Raw genomic sequence first — 10,112 nt, 5'->3', positions numbered from 1 at the left:
AGCTGTTGCTTCACCATCCACTAGTGATTGTACTTCCTCATTCCTTTCCGGCATGTTGCTGGCAGTTTTATGGTGTTGCAAATTAGTTAAATTAGCCTCCCGCATAAAGCATACCTAAATTTCCTACTTGACAGATGCAACTGTCTTTCAGGCTGCGTAGGTAACACAGCAAGCCAGGCTATTTAATGGTCAGGGGCTTAACCCGACCCAGGCTTCGCACTCATGATCCCTCGGTCAGTAGTGGTTTATTGCAGCTGGTTACTAGCGAGCTGTGCCACAGCCTGGCTCAATAAAATTGTTTTGGTACTCTGGATAGCACTTTAATACTTAGACTGAAATCTATTAGCAAGTCTTAATCCAGTGCAAATATAAATTAGGATAATACAGGACAATAAAATCTTTGACGTTTTCCATCCATTGATAAAGTCTGGATGACACACAGTTCACAGATTACATTTGTACCCTTTATAGACAGATATGGAATCAGATTGGTGAAATTATTAGAAAGTTGGACTAGGATTCCAGAAGACCAGGGTTTTAATCTTCATTCAATCCTGGAACCACACTGGGTGACCTTGGGCAAGTCACATTCCATCATCTTTAGAGGAAGGTGACAGCAAACTCCCTCTGAACAAATCTTACCACGAAAACTCTAGAATAAGGTTGATATAAATCAGAGTCAGCTTGAAGACACACAACAACAAAACAAATACATTTTAGGTCCCAGGTAGGTGGTTGCATTCTACATGCCTGAAGGACAGTGACAGGTTCAAGCCATGTGAAAGGTTGTCCTAGAGCTGTGCCACTGTGATATAGGATAAGCATGCGTTTGGGTAATAGCTTACAAGATTTAGGTCCTTGAAGCTTCATAACTGTGTTTATAAAACATACAATCTGAAGTTGAAAGCCATCTGTATTGTGTAATATGTGTGCAGTGACTGGCTAGACCTGCGCATAAAAGCAACCTAACAAAAAGACCTGCTAGTTAGGAAATGTGAACTTGTTATGAATCTAGACTTGTTATGAATCTAGAAAGGTGTCACTAAAATATTGGCTGATGCAATCCAATGGTTGATGCAGTGTGATAAAAGGCAACTAACAAAAAGAGCCCACTGAGCTATGTTCTGATTGGAAGACTTTATTTACATAAACTGAAACTATTAAACATCTTTAATCTAATTGGCTAGGAAAAGTTTTGGGAAAGATGTAAAACGGGCTGAGAAGAGAAAGATAGCAGGCTGATTGTCACTTTTTCTGTTATCAACAAGATGGTAACAACTATGCTGTTCCATGCTGATAAAGATACAGACCAAATAGGAAACAGCCAATTTGAGAGCAGGGATTCTCTCTTACCAGAAAGCTCTATTCTCAAATAGGTTTCATATGTTTCCTATCTGAGTAAATATATGCCCATTATAAACAATGGATGTCCATTATGGCTGTTTATAGATACACAGTAGATGTTACTCTAGGTATATTGCAATTCCCGTATGCTAATCTACAGATGCTGTTAATAGGTAAGATTGTATTCCTTAGTGGATGGATAGCTATGTTCTATTGTAAGACTTAGAATTCCTTACAAGTTAAAGCTTTTATGAAATAAATGCCTAATGCCTTACATATGATATAATATAATGAAAGTAATGTGCCTAGACATTGAAAAGCCTATATTTCTCCCTAAAGGGAGCGTAGGTTTGTATATCGATGATTTCATACAATAAAATAGCTTAAAAGACTAACAGAGAGCCTGATCATTCTCCAATATTTATAAACTGGGATTCCAGTATTTAAGAGTGCTTAAGAGTGCATCCTTGACTATTAAACCTCCCTGTGACCTTGTTTTGCATAATCCCTTGGGAATGGGGACATTGGCCAAATCCCTCCAGCTATTTTCCAAGTGAGATAACTATCAGAATAATTGTGTTTATGTAACAATAGATGATCTTCTTTACCAGCCAGATAAGATCAAGATGTTTGTTTACTTAATCCAAGGCTGAGAGTCTGCCGCTCCTAAAGAAGAGGGGCCTTAGACTATGTGAATTCATTAGCTTTCTCTACTGACAGCCAAGTCCTTAATTGTGTAAGATCAGCATCATTGTCTTTTGAGCTCTACACCTTTGTTTCATGCTGAACTGGATGTTTCAGTTTATCAGAAAGTCATGAGAATATCTATACAATTGTTTCCTCTTGTGTTGCACCCACCCAGGGGGCATCTCTCCTGGTCTATCTGGTTTAGCTTACACTCGCCAGGCATGAACCCTTTAACTGTGGTCCTAGCTGAAATCACTACATCGCCACCTACACAGGTAACATACACGTATGTAAAAGTGCCTTCCAACTGCAGCTGACAAGACCTGTGTTCAGTGCTATTTCTGATTTTCAAGGACAGAGGAAGTTCATAGAATCATGTACTTGGAAGGGACTGCAAGAGCCATCTAGTCCAACCAGAAACACACACCTATAACACTCCTGAAAGATGTCAATCCAACATCTCTTTAAAGACTTTCAAAGAAGGGAAATCCACCAACCTCTAAGCCAATCTTTCCCATGTTCAAACAGATCTTCTTGAAGTTCTTTTTAATATTTAGGTGGAATCTCTTTTCTCATGCAGTTATCTCTCCATATCAGAATTTCTTATGTATTTGATTATTCACAGATTTGCCCCATGGGCCTCCAGTATGTCTGGAAGAAGTTGTCCATAAAATCATTCTGGAAGACCTAGAGATGAATAAAGAAAATATTTTAATCTCTAGGTCTTCCAGTATGATTTTCTTTTCCACAACTGTGATGTCTGGTGTGTTGTGTTCCAGAACTTTAAGTGTGGATTCCAAAGTCCCACAGTATCTTTGCATGTTCACTTTCCACGACCTTTGCTTTGATTGAAGTCAAAAATCAGAAATTCCTCAAACCACAGCAGACAAAAATCAGTACAAGAAAACCGCACTACAAACTAGAGCTGACAGCTGACACAACAAAACATATTATTATTATTATTATTATTATTATTATTATTTTTATTGCTTGTTTATATCCTGCTTTTTCTCTCCGTAAGGACACAAAGCGTTTAACATTAAAAGCATCACAATACAACCTTCTAAATGACACTGCCTGATATTTAAAGGTGGCTGTCATGTCACCTCTCAGTCTTCTCTTCTCTATCCTAAAAATACTTAGTTTCTTAACTGAGACCAGAAAGTTTTTCAGTTCAATTTTGTTGGCAAACAATGGTGATTGTAAAACCAAAGTTTGCATCAACCAGATGCTTGACTTTTTTATAAAAAAAAATCCTTTTCTCTAAATTAAAAATGCAGAATTCTATATGCATATTATTTATTTGAATATTTCTTAAGTGGATTTTGGATTGTTTCTTTCTTTTTTGGAATGCATTTTAAGTACGTATTGGCTAAACACAGATGTTGCTTCGTGTTAATTTTGGTGCCCATCAATATTTAAAAGTATGGCGGAATTTTTAGTGAGTAATTTTTTTTGAATAAAACATGATAATAAAACGCTTGCAGAAGCAGTTCATTTAATGGGCATTAAATGTGCTTAATTAAATGGCAGTTGGAATACTCAGAATGAAAGATTTTATGGACACCAAAGATGTTCGGAGAAAACAACTGTCCAGCCTCAAACATGGTTTTGGCAAAGCAGTTCTAGTTTTATTTTCATCCTGGCAATATTAAATTAAAACCCAAGAGGGATTCTATGCATTTGGAGTTTCCAAAGGGATCATCTAATGCAGGGCCAGGCAGGAACAGAAGTGCACTGGAAAATGGCTCCGGATGCTGTGAAGCTGTTCACACACTTTGCTTCTGACCTGTGGCATCTGGATGATGTGGCCAGGCCAAAACCAGTTTGGTTCTCTTGGTCTGGTGGTGCTGACCTGTGTGGACATCAGACTGGTTTGCTTTGGAGCTGGTCTGCTATCCACGTTCACTTCTGATTTTGTTTAATGTGGGTTAAAATGGCTCAGCTTGGTTAGAAGTTGTAAAGCAATGCTTTTGGGCAACTTGGAAGTCCCCGAACAGACTCAGAAGTGGAGTGGGCAGATCAAAACACAACCTGGCAAAATGGCACGACCTAGAAGATTCCTCCACCTTGTGTGACTGTGGAGCAGAACAAACAACTCAGCATCTGTATGCTTGCCCACAATGTCTTGCCTCTTGCACAGAAGAACTGTTTAAAGCTACAGTACAGACAATGCAGTCACTGTTGCCCATTTTTGGTCTAAAATTACGAGGGCTATCCAGAAAGTAGGCTACGTTTTGGATTTTAAAAAGTTCAAAGTATAGGATAAATCATTTACCATACACAGCTGAAAGACACATTCCAAAACTACAATCTCATGTAATCCCCATTTAAATTTAGCCACGTTTCTTATAGATAAATGAGTTTGAAAAGTACGGCACCAGTAAATTTGCCACCTCTCTCCTCCGTTTCCAACAATGGGGGCGTGGCTGGCAGCACAGCATTTTGGCTATGCTGCAGGAAGGGAGAAGGGGGAAGAGCTGAAGACACAAGCAGGGAATTTACTGGTGCAGTACTTTTCAAACTCATTTATCTATAAGAAACGTGGCTAAATTTTATTGCAGATTACATGAGTTTTGGGATGTGTCTTTTAGCTGCATATGGTAAATGATTTATCCTATATTTTGATCTTTTTAAAATCCAAAACGTAGCCTACGTTCTGGATAGCCCTCGTATTTAGCTGCTTGTGTTTCCCTTTATTTTATCAGTTTTATACTTATTTATGCAATGCAAAATGCAATGCAATGCACAAAATAAAATAAAGGATTAGAAGTACCTGCATGTCTCCTGGACATCCACATTTGACCTTTGGGCCACTTTGGGGTAAAGGATAGGTGTAGACAAGCCCAAAGATAATATATATCGGGGGTAGGTGTATTGACTATAGAGCAAAACAAAACGAAGTCCAAAAACTATGAAAGAGCGATATAGGTTGAGTATACCTTATGCAAAACACTTTCCCCCTCAGATTTTGGAATATCTGTATGATTATACAATAGACTCTCAGTTAACTGGCACCAATGGGGATTGGTAAATGCCAGATAAATGTAATTTTTGTTTGACAGTTACTATTAAAAATAGGCCTAATACTTTACCTTCTTATAGCAACACCAGAGGCACTCCAAGTGGCCAGCTACTGGTCAAAGGACATTTAGTATAATGACATTTTTTTTAAACTTCATGTTTTCAAATACACTACATCTTGAATCCTCAGTTCACTTCTGACATGATAAACAAAATACCATATTATAAACTTTATATTACTTGATATTCAAATTAGGATTGGACTTTGAAGGCAGTGTGATTGGGATTTTAAAATGGGAATAAAGTTTTAATACATTTTAATATTTGTAATGTTAATGGTTTTAATATAATTAATGAATGGGGGGTGGTGTTGGAAAATAACATCTGGCGGACCAAAGATTGAGAAGCAATGCAAAATAACTTTTTAACAGAGAGGTGTCAGTACCACCAAACTACAAATTCCAGGATTCCATACATCACAGCATGAGCAATCGAACTGCTACAATTGTGCACTGTGGATGATCCAGGAATGAAGAATGCTGCAGAAGCAGTTTCTATGTCCTTTGATTTTGGATGCTCCTTGTACTATCACAGTAAAATCACAATAAAATGGTGGAGAATCATGTGTTCAAGCTTGAGGATCTCCCAAGAGACTTTTCTGTACCCTCTAATTCAAGTTTTGTGAAGGAAAAAAGAACTTCAGATCTTTTATAAACCAAACGTTTTGCTGCTCTGGAGTAGCCCATTCTGTGTCTTTCCCAAAGTGTATTGAAATTGGTCATCTCCTTGCTTCTTCTTTCCCATTCTCCAGTTTTGGCACGTGCCCAAGATGGTCATCATTTTCTGCTGTTGGTTTAGTACGCTTTTATGCCGGCTTGTTAAAATGTTATCTGTTAAGGAATGCCTTTTTAATGTATTTCATAAGCATGCTTTATAAATAAGTTATTAAAGAATGTACCTGGAGCTAGTGCTCACTTAATAAATATTAATAAAGCAATTACAAATGGTAGCTTTGCGCACTCCATTGTAGCATGCCCAGGGTGGTTATCCAGAAGCAAGGCCCAAATGCTGGATGATCAGGGAGGCACAATGGTACGCATGGCTAGGGGACATCTCCAAGTCACTGGTTAGTTTGTCTTCTGACAGATGTGGCTGGATTATACCTTCTTTTCCCTGTTGACTTTCTAGTGGGAGTGATTTTAACATTAAGACATTCACAGGAGCAAAATAAGGAGAAGGCTTCTATCCAAAGGCCAACCTGGACTAAGAAAATTTACTTCCTTAATTAAAGAATGAAATGGTGCTTGCTCCTGTTCCATGTGGATGCAGAAATTCTTGGCTATTTCAATATGAGTATAGTGTCTAGTCTGAAGGAAGTTAAACTACCTATCAATTCTGCTTTGGCCAGACCTCATCAGGAATAACACTGTGTCCAGTTCTGGGCACCACAATTCATGAAAATATTGACAAACTGGAATATGTCCAGAGAAGAGTGACCAAAATGATCAGTAGTCTGGAAACCATGAATCCTTATGAGGACCAGTTTATGGAGCTGGGTATGTTTTGCTTGGAGAAGACAATCTTAAAAGGGGACATGACAGCTATATTTAAATATTTGAAAGGACGTCACACTGAAGATGGGGCTACTTTGTTTTCTAATGCTGGAAAAAATTCAAATTATAGAAGAGATTCCACTGAAACATTAGTAAGAACCAGCTGATGGCAAGAAGCAGTGGAATAGGCTCCTCAGAATGTTGTGGACCTTATTTGGAGGGTTTTAAGCAGAGGCCCCTGGTGGCACAGTGTGTTAAAGCACTGAGCTGCTGAACTTGCAGACTAAAAGGTGCCAGGTTCAAATCCCGGGAGCGGAATGAGCGCCTGCTGTTAGCCCTAGCTTCTGCCAACCTAGCAGTTCGAAAACATACGAGTAGCTTGTTGTGAGTAGATCAATAAGTACCGCTCCGGCGGGAAGGTAACGGTGCTCCATGCAGTCATGCCAGCCACATGACCTGGAGATGTCTATGGACAACGCCGGCTCTTCGGCTTAGAAATGGAGATGAGCACCAACCCCCAGAGTCGGTCACAACTGGACTTAATATCAAGTAAATGGGTTCCTGGTTATGCACAAAAGTAATAGATACCCACAAATGTAGTGATTGCTTTAGCAATGTTCAATCAACAAGTATAACGTAAGAACTCATATAGAATAAAATACAATATGTTCAGAATTCACAATTGTAATAAACATAATCCATACATCAAAAATGACTGTAGCTCAACAATATATGTTCTGTATATAATTGTTCACTTATTCAATCAGTTCATTGTGCTGAAGAGCAAGTAGGTCACAGTAGATCCCTCAACAATATATGTTCTATATGTAATTGTTCACTTATTCAATCAGTTCATTGTGCTGAAGAGCAAGTAGGTCACAGTAGATCACGACCGGTTTCGACTAGGTCTTCTTCAAGTGAATTAATCTGGGAAGATTATAATGAATTAACCAAAAACATATAAACATATAACATATCCACATAAATGTCATTATAAATTTGACATAGAGACTTACAATAGTACATTCATATGTATACCCTTTATGCTCCTCTTTCTAGTTGTGTTTTTATGTCTTCTTCTCTTTTTTTCTAGAGTGGGTCTAAATAAAAGGAACAAACAGTGGCTATAACATAATTTAAGATTTTTAAGTTTCAATTAAGATAGTACTTGTTGATTGAACATTGCTAAAGCAATCACAACTGGACTTAATGTCAGGGGAAACCTTTACCTTTACCTAAGCAGAGGCTGGGTGGCCATCTGTCAGTATTGCTTTGTGTTTTCCTGCATGGCAGAATGGGGATGGGCTGGATGTCTCTTGGGATCTCCAAAACTATGATTCTATGTGAAAAATGTAATTAAATAGACAGTTGAATCTTTCCGTAACATAGTGATGGGAGAACATTTTCTCACCAAATCTGAAGATTTCTAGCTCCTTCATGAAACTCTGGACAGACCATGTGCAATTCTTTCCCTCTGTGTCTTGCTGCTGTCTTCTAGCATTTGTTAATCAGAAGCAGTTGCCTCATTGTGTCATCTTGGGAAATGTAAGTGGATTGCTCAATTACAATGGGAAAGACAGAATCTGAACAACTGCCCATCCCATGACACACACAGAGTGAATTTAGGAGAGAAAGAAGCAATCTTTTTCTAGTGAGTTGGAGATTTTAAAGCAATCCTGGACACCTCTGAACAAGTGGGATATTGTCAAGTTGGACCATGTCCAGAGGAGAACAGCCAAGATGGTTCAAGGTCTGTAAAGTGAGCCTTATGTGGAATTGCTTAGGAAGTTGAGTGAGTCTAGCTTGGAGACAAAGAAACTGGAAGGTTGATATGTCTGGCTGGTGGTGGCATCAACATAGGCATGATCCGCTTCCCTTTTCCAGTGCCAATGGTCTCAGGGAAAAGATATTAGCAGCATTGTTCCATTTGGACAGCAGACCAGTCCATACTGGACCCAATCTAGCTGTCCAGAATGCCCGTAAGCCACTGAATATTCTGAAGTTTCCATCAGATTCCAGAGTATTCTTTGACTTTGTCCAAAGTGGGGCAAAGCAGATTTTACTCGAGAAAACCTTCAATACTCAGTACTCACTGAAAATAGAGTTCATGGGGACAGCTAAAAGTTGATACAGTTTGTATCATAGAATCATACAATTGTAGAGTTGGATGAGACTACAAGGCCATCCAGTCCTCAGGGTGAATCTAAGTTTCCTTGCCCATGAAGATTTGCCCTTTTATTTAATTGATATTACAAGTCGATTTGAATCTTAGTTTGGAGAACAGCTTACTATTAATTAAATAAACAAAGAAACAAGTAAATAGGCAAGTAAGCAAATGGTTTTGTATTTGGCTGTTACTTGTTTTACCCAGAAGAGGGCTGCACTTTTCAGCTACTTTCTTGGCACCTGCCGGATGATTAAACCCAAAAATGCGAACTCCCGCCTAACTTCTTCTTTCGAAGATACTACTGCTGTGGCTGCAACATTTCTCTTTAAAAAGTCAGATGGATGCATAATAATCTGGGAAGATACATTTCTTTAAAAGGCGTATTGATTGTTCTCAGTGGATTACACAGAAGATCTGTCTTAATTGTAAAAGAGCACAACACGGAGAGAATTGTCGAGCTGGTAGGGCCAGCGATGGCAGGTGGACCATCCATTACTCTCCAGGAAAAGGTCAATCCAATAGGATATACGTTTTGCATTCAGGTCAAGCGATGGTTAGTCCATCACTGTGCTTTCTTTGCATTGCCTTGTCAGCTCAGTAATGGCTTTGCCCTGGCTTGCTACTTTCCTTTTCTCGGTGCTATGCTGTTCCTTGCGGATTAAGGCCTTGAGAGGTGAAATATGTGTGCAGCGCTGCATTGTATTAAGACAGATAGGAAAGTGTTAACGATGGCTATGGCATTTGTAGCAGGGCATGGGTGGGATGCCCTTGCAAAGGATTCTGGCCCTCTCTCTGTCTAGAATATTAATCATCCAAATACACATGAAACATGATATTATGAAACATGATATTATGGGGCATTTATGTGGCACTATGAGGAGTCCCGGTGGCGAAGTGTGTTAAAGCACTGAGCTGCTGAAGTTGCAGACCGAAAGGTCCCAGGTTCAAACCCTGGGAGTGGCGTGAGCAGCTGCTGTTAGTTCCAGCTTCTGTCAACCTAGCAGTTCGAAAACATGCCAATGTGGGTAAATCAATAGGTACCGCTCCGGCGTGAAGGTAATGGCGCTCCATGCAGTCATGCCGGCCACATGACCTTGGAGGTGTCTACGGACAACACTGGCTCTCCGGCTTAGAAATGGAGATAAGCACCAACCCCCAGAGTCAGACATGACTGGACCAGGGGAAACCTTTACCTATGAGGAGAGACCACCATATCCTACAATATTTAATAGATGAAAACTGGGACAGAATGCATACAAGGCAGGAATGGCTGCAGCGTTTTGCTTTTGCCTGAACTTTCTGTTAAGGGCAAGATCCCTGTCATTTGCTTCTTTTCC

At 39.3% G+C, this 10,112-nt stretch overlaps 1 long non-coding RNA gene across 1 annotated transcript; it reads right to left on the bottom strand.

The window, feature by feature from the left end:
* Positions 1-7,276: 7,276 nt before the first annotated feature.
* LOC134295875 (uncharacterized) lies at positions 7,277-7,798 on the bottom strand. The gene is made up of 2 exons (XR_010002450.1): positions 7,625-7,798; positions 7,277-7,535 (listed from the first exon to the last, which is right to left on the bottom strand). It is a non-coding gene; the product is annotated as an uncharacterized LOC134295875 (long non-coding RNA).
* Between the last annotated feature and the right edge of the window lie 2,314 nt (positions 7,799-10,112).

This window comes from Anolis carolinensis, chromosome 2 (assembly GCF_035594765.1).
Source record: "Anolis carolinensis isolate JA03-04 chromosome 2, rAnoCar3.1.pri, whole genome shotgun sequence".
Classification (NCBI taxonomy): Eukaryota; Metazoa; Chordata; class Lepidosauria; order Squamata; family Dactyloidae; genus Anolis; species Anolis carolinensis.
Note: the sequence above shows the minus strand (reverse complement) of the source record. Positions and strands in the feature narration are given on the sequence as shown.